Below are 14364 nucleotides of genomic sequence, written 5' to 3' on the forward strand. Positions count from 1 at the left end.
TTAATGTACATCATCCAAACGGCATCAAAAAGAAATACTAGCGTTTTTGTTTTTTCACTCATTTTTATTGTTAATATACACAGTCACGTATATCGATTTATAGTGTTTTGTTTATATTATGATATTCAGGCTTTTGGATTAAAATCAATCGACCAAAACTTACCTGTATTATTACTGATCTATTTTTACACCTTATACATTATGTATCAGTATTGTTAAAACTTGTGACACTTGAAGAAGGCCATTTGTTGAGCCGAAATATTTGTCTGCACGATTTAATAACAACATTTTCGTATTATAACATCTTATATCAGTACCGTTGTGCAAATCTTTAGACTGATATAATTTTTTCCTTATCTGCATAGTATCGCCTATGCTGGTTGGTCGTTTTTATAGACTTTTATATATATATATATATAATATATATTATATATGTCCTATGAATATAACATTATTTTAAAGTTCACTCATGCATATTTTTGGATTTCGTTTGTTTTCACACAGTAACAAATATTTCACATTTATTTAAGATAATAATTAATTTATGTTTAAGTTCATACAAGGTCGGTCTTTTTACATACAGTGACAAATAGTTCACCATTATTCGTGATTGATATTATTCGATACATTTGGAAAATTAATATTGTTATACGTTAATCGTTTCAGCCAGTATATATGACGATGACAGAACCTATCAGTCCTGCCAAATACTACCAACATTCAACAACACCAGCAGGTGAAGTAACCTAGCATTTCCTGGTGTTAAGCAAGAACCACAGATTCTCAGTTATACTAACATGCAACAGATAATAAATAAAAACAGTACAGAACAACCCATAGGAGCACCAATTCCCGTCATAGTCAGACAAAAGAAGAAAAAAAAACATGAACTGTGACGAGTCAGGAATTCCATTTTAAGAAAGTGCGGTATAGTGACAATATTGAAGGAGAATTTAAAAAATATTCCACCGGAACTGTAAAACGAATATATCATGTGAAAAATCATTTCTTTATTCACGGACGAACACTTCTCATTCTCATTTCCTAGATCTCTTTTTGTGTTTTAAAACGCCGAAATGTAACCTTGCCATTAAATAAGATACTTTTCAATGTTGACTCTTTTCCTACAATTTGGTATTCCTACATTATTATACTAGCGGCGGCTCAAAAGAATTTTCGAGAAATCGAAAATTTGTATTTTCCATGACTTTTTCCCAACATTCTAAAGATGTACTACGTGAGCACAAGCCAGACAGAGGACCAGAATAATGAAACAAAGAATCCGAGCCTAAATCCCGCCGCTATTCCAATGCAACATGACAGAGCTCCCGACAGCTTTGAATCGTTATCTTTGTTGACATTAGAAGACATTAAAACTTTCGATATCCCGCTAGGATAGGAAAATATGTTAATGCGTGCGGTAGATAAGACATTTGTGAAATAAACGCAAGTAAGCGGAGCGTCAAACATGGCGCCGAATGACGCAGAGCGTCAACCTGACATGAGAGCTGGAAGTTCAATAACCGGAAGCGGATTATATGTGCATTCCCATCAACGGGGCGGAAAGGACACGGGCATTGATGGATCAACTGAAGACCAACCAACTGAGTGCTACAGTATTACCAGAAACTTCACAGAACGGTACTCAGAAAGGTACAGTTCCTGGAGTCAGTGATATTTTTTTCGTGGCAGGACCCGCAATTATGCCTAAAATGAGTGCCAATAGTAAACATTTAGACATTATTGACTTTGCTTGTTCCAATGTATTTCAATCGGATAACAATGAAATTTTAATTTCTCAGTATAACGGGGGCAATTGGCGCTCAAGTCAGGCCCTGTGAAACCCAAATTGAGTCAATAACACTTTGTCAGGGGTCAATGGCCAATATTTCTATTATGTACAATTGCTGGAAACTGAGACTCATAACACTCAAAATAATCTAGATTATATGCTGTATACCAATTAATTACTCGTCATGACATGGTCTCTGTCGTCTTTTATGACAGACAATAGATGTGTTTACAACACCAACATACATTTCGCAGGTGAACTGATGTTCCCCATCTTCAAACAGTGTTCTTACGCTCCAGATTCCAGCTACCTCACATTGTTAATATGTCAATTAATTCAAAGTCTTGGGGGAACGGTACTTCAAAACCTACGTTCTATACTCATGCAGGGAAGGAGACATGCAGACGGTTTAATGGGAGAAGGGGTTGTCAGTCAACCATTTGTAAATATGAACACATCTGTTCAGTACCGGGTTGTAACCGGGATCACTCGGCACAATCACACTCATCTGGTGGCCCTCCAAAACACTCGGGATAAAGTCTCTACGTGATCTTTATCTTTATGAGTATCACAGTTGCAGATCTATGTAATTTTGTCTTTGGCTATATTTCCCAATTATGTTTGCATCTGTGGAACGACAACGTAAACAGTTCCAACTGAAAATGGATAAATATAACAGTTTGTTTTTCATGGAACGAGATCTATTGTAAGTTCCATGTGTTGATCCTCAGAGGATCTACGTGTAATTAATTCAATTATCAATAACAATTGTGATTATATAAAAAGATAACACCACAGATAGAGATTATCACCTCTTGTACTAAGCTGAAATCTTGAATATCATATTTTTATACCAGGAAAGAAAACAAATGACAAATGTATTATATATTTGCTTATGATGGTAGGTACTCGTTGGTTTCTACGTTAGCCTTTCTATTCGTTCGCACATACAATTTATCCAGAAAAGCGGATGCATGATTTTAATAACGTGTTGTTTTTATTTTTTCTGCAACAAAGAGAAGTTTTCTTCATGTTAATTCCATACCAATGAGTGCAAAGCACAAATGTTAAACCAATATTAGTGCTATTTGAATGCATCAAAATATATTATTGGCGACTGGAGATTAAAGAAACATTTAACATAACAATGCATTTAAGTTTTTCTACCGTCGATAGCCGAAATCTAATGTGTTGTTTTCTGTTAAAAGTTCATCCTGTGAGGCATGGCAATTACATTTGATTTATTTGAACTTTGAAACTTTTATCCCTTTATTTTGTGCAAGTACTAATTATGTTGATTAATTTTCCTTTTTCAATTTTTTATCAAGTCATTTGTTGCAAGAATTTCTTATTTTTTAATGTTGACCTGTCTAACACAGGAGGCTTATCGTACCTTTAACCCGTTATAAAGCAAGACAAAATATAAATTAGTAAGTGGATTTGGTTTTTGTCATGAGAACGTACCCGATGTGTCGGACCCGAATTCTGATATTTTTTTAATACAAGACTTCACCTGACCTATGAAGTAGATAGGTTGGAACATCGGATCCATAATTTAGAAGTACAAATCTTAAACCATAATATGGGAGTCACGGCTTACATCTATTCTTACAAGGTCTCCTCTGTAAGAAATTAAAACATTTCTATTTTGAATGACAATACAACAAACGGCCAATAACGTCATGAAAATAGACAAAAGTTTCCATGAACTATAAAAAGGGTCAATATGAAACCATTTCTTGTACAAGCACCTTGACTGAGAATCGGGCGGTTAATGAGTACAATGTCAAAGCTGAAGGACATCCAGGCTTTTTATAACCCATAGGAAATAATAAAATTCCACCTGAATATTAAATCCACTAAGAATTTCGAGGACTTTCCGGTATGGGTGTAAATACTCAAAGTTATCAAGTTTCCTTTGTTCTTATTTCTCGTTCGATCTATACAATGTTGAACATGATGCGGTATGAAGTGGGATACATGTATACTTTTAAGTTCTACATATTCGCCTTTTGATAAGATACTTTCTAATATTGCCTCAATTGTCTACACTTAAACTCCTGCATCAAACGATGTTTTCTTTTTGACGGTGGTGACCATGACTTTGCAATAATTCAGTATATCCGTGAGTAATTACATTGACATACATAGTATCATAAATCGAAAAGATATATATACAAGGAAATTCGAATAGAGTAATCTGCAATTGAATTGATTCAACTGTTTCTATAGGTTTAAGCTTCGTGGGACGTCGTCATGTGTTGTCCCAGAGTCAGGAAACCAGTGTGCAATTTACTATGCACACAACGCTGTAATGACTAGGATTATCTAAACAGGTCAGACGACAGGTATTCACACCTTGTTTAAAGCTGAAATCTTGAATATCATATTTTTGTATAGAACAGCTTAACGACCCTTGGTGACCTAGGATTATCTAAACAGGTAAAGACACCACAGGTATATTCTATACTCTTGTTTTAAGCTGAAATCTTGAATATCATATTTTGTGTTAGAACACATGAAACGGACAATTATTATTTAATAGTTGTTTATTCTACTCATTTTGGCCGCAATGATTGGCAAACGAAATATTCGGGTTTTTTTAAGCATGTATTTGATAAAAGTTAGCATTTTGTTTTAATATTTCCTTCATTTGGTTATATTTCCCAAATTAAATAAAATTAATTTTTTCAAAGATCTTGTTCATTAAGGCGGCAAGTTCTTAACTTCAATGGAAATTTCCTTGAATTTTAAGGGTTATACAATAAATCATTTTTAAAAGTCTTATTTCTTCAGCTGTAAAATTGTGCTCGTTCAATGCTTTGTCATTAATGGAGGTTTGTGTGTTTTCAGCTGAAAATGTGGAGGTTTGTGTATTTTCAGCAGGCTATATTGCAAGAACTTATGAACCATCTGATCAACTACTTACCGTCAATGAACGGTGAAGACAAGTCCTTACATGCTTTACATATGAAACCGTCCTCGCACACATTTGCAAGAAGAGGAGAAAAATTATGTAATTACAACTTACAAACGAATTTTAAAGTCATGCTATCCCCAAGGGTGACTGGGGAATAGAAATATGGTCACTTGGTCTTCTCCCGACCGACAGTAAAACGCTTGCCGAAGTGGGGCGTCCGTTTGGCTGTGCGGGATGTATAAGTTCGCAGTCACGTCCGGTCAGAATGGGGACGTTAAATCCGATGTCTCGTGTAAAGAGAGTGCCACGCCCTTTGCACGTTAAGAACCCTCGCAACAACTCTTTGAGGGCCCGTAGGTGGCCTGTTGCAAGGCTAAAAATCTGTCCCTATCCAATATACCCTCATTTTCCAGTGGCAGTCCAAATTTCCCCGACCATCATCCCAAATGGCCTCTATTATGACACAACCTACCTATGGTATTTATTGTGAACTTGTTCTCGTCCTGAATATGCATGAAATATTTGCCACTGGACGTTAAGCAACCAACAATCAATCAATCAATGTTGCATACCAGCAACAAATCAATCCTACGTCGGAGATAACCGGATTTCTCATACGCAAGGACCTGCTAACAAACTAACAATCGGGCAGAATGCTTTCATACATGGAAAGCAAGCTTTAAGAACGTGACAGACGAGTTACAAGTTTCATACTCAGAACAGGTTGGACTTCTGACCAAGTGGCTCGGTCTGCTAAATATGCCATTAGCATACGAGCATCGAATGCCAATAAAATTACAAAAGGCATACAAAAATTATGGCAGAGACTAGATAGGCGATATGGTTCTCCAGAAATGTTGGAGGACTCTCTCGCCAGTATACTTGTCAACTTTCCCACCTTGACGAACAAAGATAGCGCACATCTTCATGACTTGTTTAATTTTCTATCAGAAATAGAGCATCACAAAGAAAATCCCAAGCAGGGATGTTTGCTAGCATATTTTGACTCTTCGTCCGACGCCATAATAGGCTCTATTGTCCAGAACTGTTATATGCACGTTATCATTAGATCAACATTTTGCACCATTCATAGGAGACGAAGTACAATGGGAAAAGAAAACTAGGAACGCTCCCAACCGTGGCTTCTTAAATGATGGTGAAGATGTAACCGAAGCAAATAGGCGTACACGTGAACAATAAGTCAGCATGTTATAATTAATGCTAGGTCAAATAGCCAATTATTGCCCCGTTATATGTAGAAACACAATATTGAAAAAATATATTTGGATATATATATATATGGAAAACCATCCGTTTACATTATGGATTCCAATCTACAACTGCTCATTTTATAGACTTTGCCTCAATACATTTTAAACCGAACAAACGCCCAGAAGACCTTTATCAGCTAATGTATTCTGTTGAAGACAACCAACTCTGACGCGATACCCAAATAATTAATTGTCGATTGCTTAACGTCCAGTGGCAAATATTTCATGCATGATCAGGACGAGGACAAGTTTACAATAATTACAATAGGCAGTTATTGTCATAATAAAGATCACTTGGGATGATGGTCGGGGAAATTTGGACTGCCACTGGAAAATGAGGGTATAATGGTTAGGGACAGGCCACCTACGGACACCTTGAAGATTTGTTGCAAGGGTTCTTGATGTTCAAAGAGCGTGTTACTCCCTTTACACGAGGCATAGGATTTAACGTCCCCATTTTGACCGGACCTGGCTGCAAACTTGATACATCCCGCACAATCAAACGGACGCCTAACTTTAGAAAGCATATGACTGCCGGTCGAAAGAAGACAAAGAGACCATATGTTTCCTCAGTCATTCTTGAAGTGCAACCGATTGGAATTTATATAGTGTCCGAATATATGTGTTGTATAATTTTGAACCATCTCGTCAATTTCGGCAGATTTGTCTTTCTCCGACAAAAACATTTTTGTTTGTTCCTGAACGTTTAGCTAACAACAAAATCAATCAACCGACATACTATACTAAAAATACACTATTTCAAGAACACAACTTCATACTTTTCATGATTGAACACAAATTAAATCATTCATGTCAGTGATGGATTATGTGGTCAAACAGCATGAATAGTTGTTTCACACACCATCCTGCCTGACTGACTTTAGTGACGGTTAAATTTAAGGAATATGGTGAGGACATGCTGTTATTTGAATCCTCTGCCTACGAGTAACTTGATATGTGGCCACTACTGCTTAATTTTAGAGATTTTACAGAATTTCGGAATAATAATGTTTTTTAACCATTTGAATGTCAGAACAAATTTAACCCGGTGACCCCAATTTTTCATTTTAAAATTCTTTTAAATGTATAATGATAAGTTGTCTGTTAAAGTCTTATAACATTTTAATTATTTTTTTTATAACAGACACTATTAACCAGGAGAGTAAAGATATTCTTTGGGAAAAAAAAATCCGGGAAACGAAAGTTCGAAATCTGTGCTTTACACTGTTTTTTTACAACAGCAAACTATTTGGTTCAAGGGGTGTAGAAGAACACAGGAACTTGTCAACAGATCAGTTTAAAATTGGAAATTTTCAAAATGGACATTACTTTGCCTTTTCTGGAAGAGCTAGCAAAACCTACAAAGGTAAGTATTATAAGAAATTAAAAGTTAACATTTAGGTTGTACTAAAATAAAAAGGTCATGGTTAAATCGTTAATTTTCGGATAATCAAAGTGTCTTCTTCGAGGTCCGCGTTGATATTGTCATTCAATGTTTAATCTTTATATGTGAAATTGTCGAAACTTTCGTCCTCAATTTTGATTGATTAGCCCATCAGTAGCAACATCCAAAACTGTGATGCTTATCTGTTGTGTGATTGGGTTACCAGTCAGAAGTACTTTAATACGCCCATAGTGTATGTGTAGATACCTCACACTTTTTACAACAGAAAGTCGAATGAACTATGGTACATATATAAGAAAAGCAACAACGATTTGCTACTATAACAGACCCAGCAAGTTTTATTGTTAAGGTCTTTCCTCTACGCGAGGAAAGACCTTATTGTTTTTCTAATGTTTTTTTTTTTCTTTTTCTTTTTTTTCTTCCAACATTTTTTTGACATGCCCGCCTCTTGTTTCTGTTGAAGTTATTAAGACCAAATATGGACCATCGCTAGACCTCACTAAGATGTATTACCAAATGACCCTGCTAAAGATTTCATCATCCCCTTTAAGAGTTATCTCCCTTTTATTGATTTTTTTCAACATGCCCCCCCCCCCCCGGTTGGTTTTAAAGATATCAAGACCTTAATTGGACAAAATGTAGATTTCATCATGATGTATTACCATGTGAGGCTGAATAGGATTTCATCGTCCCCTATGAGAGTTATATCCCCTTGAAACAATTTCTTTCCTTTGCATTTTTCTCAAAAAGTATAAGAGATAGAATCGATTTGAAAACGGCAACAAGTACAGGAATAGATGGCAATGTTAATGAACATGTACAATCATTTTGTTATTAACCCTTATAAGGAGTTATTCCCCTTGAAAAATTGTACATAATTTTAGAAAAATAGTATTTCAAGAACCGGAAGTCGTAGACTTGGGACCTTCATAAATAATCTTTAATTCATGTGACCTTAAATATGCAGTCAAGGTCAAAGGTCACTGAGTGCAAAAAAAAATTACGCTGCAATTTCAAGCTTACATATTAGGAAAACGAAAAGACTTTGCTGCATACATACAGCGTATAAAATGTTCCTCTCGACGAGCTCTACATTTTATATGATAAGTCCAGAAATGTTCGACTGTCTGTTCAAAAGTTACAACGGGATGATTCTTAAAAGTATAGTATTTTGTGTATATCTTTTTAAAGGTAACAGATATCAACCTACTATAAACTGCAATGATTAGTAATTCAAGACCTTCAATTTGAGGTCAATGTCAGGTCATGATGAAATTTCACCTTGACCTTCACAGTATACTATGACCTTGACCTTGTGATATTTGAAAGGTTAAGTGGTCCTGAGTTGAATGGTGGTAGTCCCATGTCTCCACCACTTCCGGCTCTCAAGTTTGGTATTGCATCATATATGTGACGATTCTTTTTGACCTTGATGAACCTTGAAATTGTCCCAATTTTCTACAATGATGTGCTTCAACTGCAGATCATTTATCATTGAACAGATTTGAGATATCTATTGTCGTTTTAGAGATAATGCAGTTTGAATGTTTGCGAGCGGAGGCATGTATTTCTGAATCAACAAAAGCTTACCACTTAAAATGTTTTAGAAATTGAAGAGGTTAACATAGTTATATGTTTGACCAAATACCAAAAACATTCTGGGGAAAAAAACACCAAAAAATCAATTTGAAATTTTCAAGTTTAGCATTGACTTCGTAAGTTTCATAACTTCTATTTATATAGTTAATATTGCATCATTATTTGCACTTTGTCAAATGGGGTCATCTGATATATCAAATCGAAGGTCTTAATAAACTACTTAAAAATGAAAATTTTAAACCCCCTTTTCATCCCAGGGGGACGGGTTGGGTCATTTAGTGCAAACATTCAAATTTCTCAGATGGTAAGGTTGTTGTCGCATATCAAATGAAAGAACATAAAGCGTACATTTCAAATTTCAAATTGACGTCTCCCAAAAATGGGCTGGATGGGGTCATTGAGTGCAAACAATAAATTTTCTTTTAAGATAGGGTTGTTGTATATCAAATGAAAGGTCATGATGTGTACATTTGAAATATCAAATTCCCGACCTCCAAAATTTAGTTGGATAGGGTTATTAAGTGCAAAAATCAATATTTCTAGAACATGGCGTTGTCGCATATCAAATGAAAGCTCATCTACTCTATGTTAAATATATCATAATTCCGATCTCAAAAATGTGGGCGGATGAGGTCATTAAGTGTTAAAAACGAAAAGTTTCAGAAGGTATGCTTGTCGTATATTAAACGAAAGGTCGTACAAAGTACATTACGAAAACATCACTTTTACAGGAAAGACCTTTCAATAGTTTTACAAACCCCAAGGGTGACTGGTGTATAGAAATATGGTCACTTGGTCTTCTCCCGACCGGCAGTAAAACGCTTGCCGAAGTGGGGCGTCCATTTGACTGTGCGGGATGTATCAAGTTCGCAGTCACGTCCGGTCAGAAGGGGGACGTTAAATCTGATGCCTCGTGTAAAGAGAGGGTCACGCTCTTTGCACGTTAAGAACCCTTGCAACAACTCTTTGAGGGGTCCGTAGGTGGCCTGTTGCAAGGCCAAATGTCTGTCCCTCTCCAATATACCCGTATTTATCAGTGGCAGTCCAAATTTCCCCGACCATCATCCCAGATGGCCTCTATTGTATCAACCTACCTTTTGTATTTATTGTAAACTTGTTCTCGTCCTGAATATGCATGAAATATTTGCCACTGGACGTTAAGCAACCAACAATCAATCAAATAATCATTTGTGTGTAATTCGGTAAAATGAAAGCTATCAAATGTCCAGCAGAAAACAATTACAGGTTTAAACGTTGGAAATTGATGCCTGGGTAAAAATTTAAAATGCGTGTGTCCACATATAACTGGAGGTTGTGGAGTTAGTAGCTGAATGAAAGCTTTCATAAATCACACAGAAAACAATAAAAGAACTAAATTTTGATCATTCTCTCTCGGGTGAGTAATGTCAGATGCCTATGTCCTCAAAGTCCCTTAAATATAATCAAATATCTAAGATTGATGCTATGATTTTAATAGTACCGTTTATATGATGAAAAAATTTCATGATTTCATGACGAAAATACCGGAGGTAGTTCGGAATTGTCATAAGTCAGTTTGGACATAAATAAAAATTATCATGAAAATTTGTTTTTCAGCAAAAAATGCAAGATACAGCGTTAGTCTGATTTGATTTTATAATTGTGTTTCCTTACTTTTTTTATATCTTTATCTACTAGGTAAAATTTTCGGGTTGATTATAAAAAATTGTCAAATAATTTACTGGAGAAAAGGGTATTTCAGCAGGTTTTTTTTAACGAAATCTCACTTCATTTTTTCTCTTTGCAAAGTAGAATTCATAACAAACTTATATTTTTATAAGCTATATGTTGACTTTAATTTAGCTCCAAGCACTCAAGTTGGGTGAAAATGTTTACTGCATGTGTCCTCTAGAAATGGAGGTTGTTGACTAGGTGGCTAAATGAAAGCTATCAAATGTCCAGCAGAAAACAATTACAGGTTTAAAAGTAATAATTCAATTCAATTCAAATCAAATCAAATCTTTATTGCCAAAAAAACTACATATTTATAGTATGTGACACAACATAACAAAATGAAATTAAAAATTAACAAGATCATTAATATGCACAATAAAAGTAAATATTTTAAGAGTCCCCTGTTTTCAGTTCAATAGAATGTTTTCAAAGGGATCGTAGCTTATTTCCCTGAATGTGGGAAATTGGGTTGAGTATATACAGCCCAGTAGTCAGCACTTTTGTGCGAACATGAGTTATCATTAATATGGTTATATTTATAAATTAACTGACTATTGAATTTTTAAAATACTAAGGCTTTTCTACCTCAGGCATAGATTACCTTAGCTGTATTTGGCAAAACTGTTAGGAATTTTGGTCCTCAATGCTCTTCAACTCGTACTTTATTTGGCCTTTTAAACTTCTTTTTAAAATATATAAGATATCTTATAAAGTTTTTAAATATATAAGATAGATTGATTGATTGTTGGTTGCTTAACGTCCAGTGGCAAATATTTCATGCATATTCAGGACGAGAACAAGTTAACAATAAATACAATAGGTAGGTTGGTGTAATAAAGGCTATCTAGGATGATGTTCGGGGAAATTTGGACTGCCACTAGAAATTGGGGGTATATTGGATAGGGACAGAAATTTTGCCTTGCAACAGGCCACCTACGGACCCCTCAAAGAGTTGTTGCAAGGGTTCTTAACGTACAAAGAGCGTGGCACTCTCTTTACACGAGGCATCGGATTTAACGTCCCCCTTCTGACCGGACGTGACTGCGAACTTGATACATCCCGCACAGCCAAACGGACGCCCCAAGCGTTTTACTGCCGGTCGGGAGAAGACCAAGTGACCATATTTCTATACCCCAGTCACCCTTGGGGTATAAATATATAAGATATCTCATATAATACAAGATATCTCATATAATATATAAGATATCTCATATAATATATATGGGTCTTTTGTAGACGAAACGCGCGTCTGGCGTATATACAAAATTTAGTCTTGGTATCTATGATGAGTTAAATATGTTATTTTATCTATGTCATTTAAATTAATAAAGTGGATATTCTCATTTATCAAAAAAAATAATAGATTTTCTATTATTATGGTTTCTATTACAATATAAAAAGAAATGAATTTCATCTTCAATTTGTTTACATTTTTTGCATAATCTTTCTTCTTTTGGTATCAAAATAATCAAATATCTAACCTTCGAACATCCATGTTGTGGCGATAAGGTGACAAATACATGTGTCCTCGGAGTCCTTTCAAAATAATAAAGAGAGCAAAAACTACTATGCTGCGAACTATGGAAAAGGAAATAAACATACACGCAAAATTACGTCATCTGAATATTATTCAGTTCTTGACTGTTACTCTAGCCGATACATCAATTTATCTCGTGCATGAGGTTAACATGAGATGCAACGTGCAAGATACTATTTTCAGTGAAGAAACAAAGCTAGATATTGATATCAAAGCTACGAGGGAAAATAGTAGCCTTTGTTACTTTGCTAGTAAATACAGTGATAAATTCGTTTTTATTTACAAATAACGCGGATAATCACGTGATTTATCTTGTAGCCGTTAGCTAAATGATTTACGTACCTTTTAAAGTTAAAAACACTAAATGCAGAGAAATCATGTTTTTACTTACAATTAGTCTATGTACTAACAACCACAAAATATTTGAAAATTTTAGTTAATAATGTGTTGTAACTTGCCGTCAGATATGTATGCAATATTATGAATGACTATCATTGCCTTTGTTTGAGATATTAAACATGTGTATTTTCTTTTTTCAGAATAAAAACATCAGTACACGATAGCTGTATTAAGACCATTACTAGCCTGAGTTTAGAGCATCAACAACTTTATACAGAGCTAAATAGGTTAACAGAACACGTCTTAAAACAGAACTGCTCAGCCTAAAATCTGCATTGGCTACAGACACCAAGACAACATTTTATACGGGTATTCCTTCTAAAGCTTTATTTATGTGGGTTTTGAGTTTTAGTTCAATTTTGCTTCCTTCTTCTCGTGTCGTCTCCCAAAATGCTGTGATTTGATGTTTTCATAAATCGACCAGGTCACCTTACAGCAAGAGCTCAAACATGGTCCAACTACAAACACCACAAAACCATATTACGTTTCTCGTTTCGATAACATCTCGTTTCGATAACACCAACTGGTGCCTTTTCATATGTTTCGCGAGCATTCGGTTGACGAACATCAGATACAGCAATTCCTTTACGCAGTGGGTATCTAACAAATTAGAACATAATTACCAAGTTTTAGCTGACCGAGGATTTCTGATTTCTGAAGAATTAGCTTATCACGGAGCTACCTTGATCATCCCAGCATTTACTCGTGGAAATCTCAACTAAGTGCAATAGAGATTGAAATCGCAAGACAGATTGCTCATGAACGCATACATCGAAAGAGTGAAAACCCTTAACATTCTTAGTACCAACATGGCCCTTCTTCATCTTGTACCAAATTTAGACAGTATTGTGACTGTTTGTTCATGTATTTGTAATTTACAACCAGCTCTTGTTTCTTACGTTAATTTGTATAAACGAGTATTCGAAGAGAAATTTGAAGATATTGCATCGTTTTATTCATTTATTTTATTTTTTTGTACAAAAGTTTATCAGGGTCTTCATAACATCTATATATAAGAATATTTATTGAATCAAATTAAATATATATGGTAGTGTATGAACATATGTACATGTGCAATAAAAAACGTAAAAAAAATTGAGTTGTAATTTTACTTCATCAAATAAGTTCATCATGATCATGTTCAGGACAATATAAAGTGTTACAAGATCCTGCTTTTCAGGTTGTTTTTAAATTTGCGTTATGTATCGTAATCAATAATAGTAGCTTTTATCATGTTTATCTTAAAAAATAGCCTTTACTTATATAGTAGCTCTTGTCAAAATTTATCACACAAAGTAATACAAGTACATGTACATTTAGTAGTAACATGACTTATGCTTAAACCTATAGTAGCTTTTCAAATGTCTGATGTTTGGGTTTTTCTCATTTTCTTATCTACCCTTTACCAGATTTACAGAGGTCTAAGTCCAAGTTCAACCTAACAATAGCCATACTTGGTGGATCACATTTGGTATACACAACAAAGTTTCTATAACTGCTTTCTGTAATTTATTCTTTAACGGGCATTTGACTTCAAGGGTACCTATACCACAGTAATCGAAATCTGTCAGAGATGCTGAATACAATAAACTTGTTGACGCATATGCCAGAGAAAAGATAATCAAAGAAGAGATGGAGAGAGATAGGATAACAAGAGAACAAGAAAAGATAAAGAAACAAGTTGTTATTACGTCTGGCAATCATATGACATCTTCTTTTATATACATT

This window comes from Mytilus galloprovincialis, chromosome 11 (assembly GCF_965363235.1).
Source record: "Mytilus galloprovincialis chromosome 11, xbMytGall1.hap1.1, whole genome shotgun sequence".
Classification (NCBI taxonomy): Eukaryota; Metazoa; Mollusca; class Bivalvia; order Mytilida; family Mytilidae; genus Mytilus; species Mytilus galloprovincialis.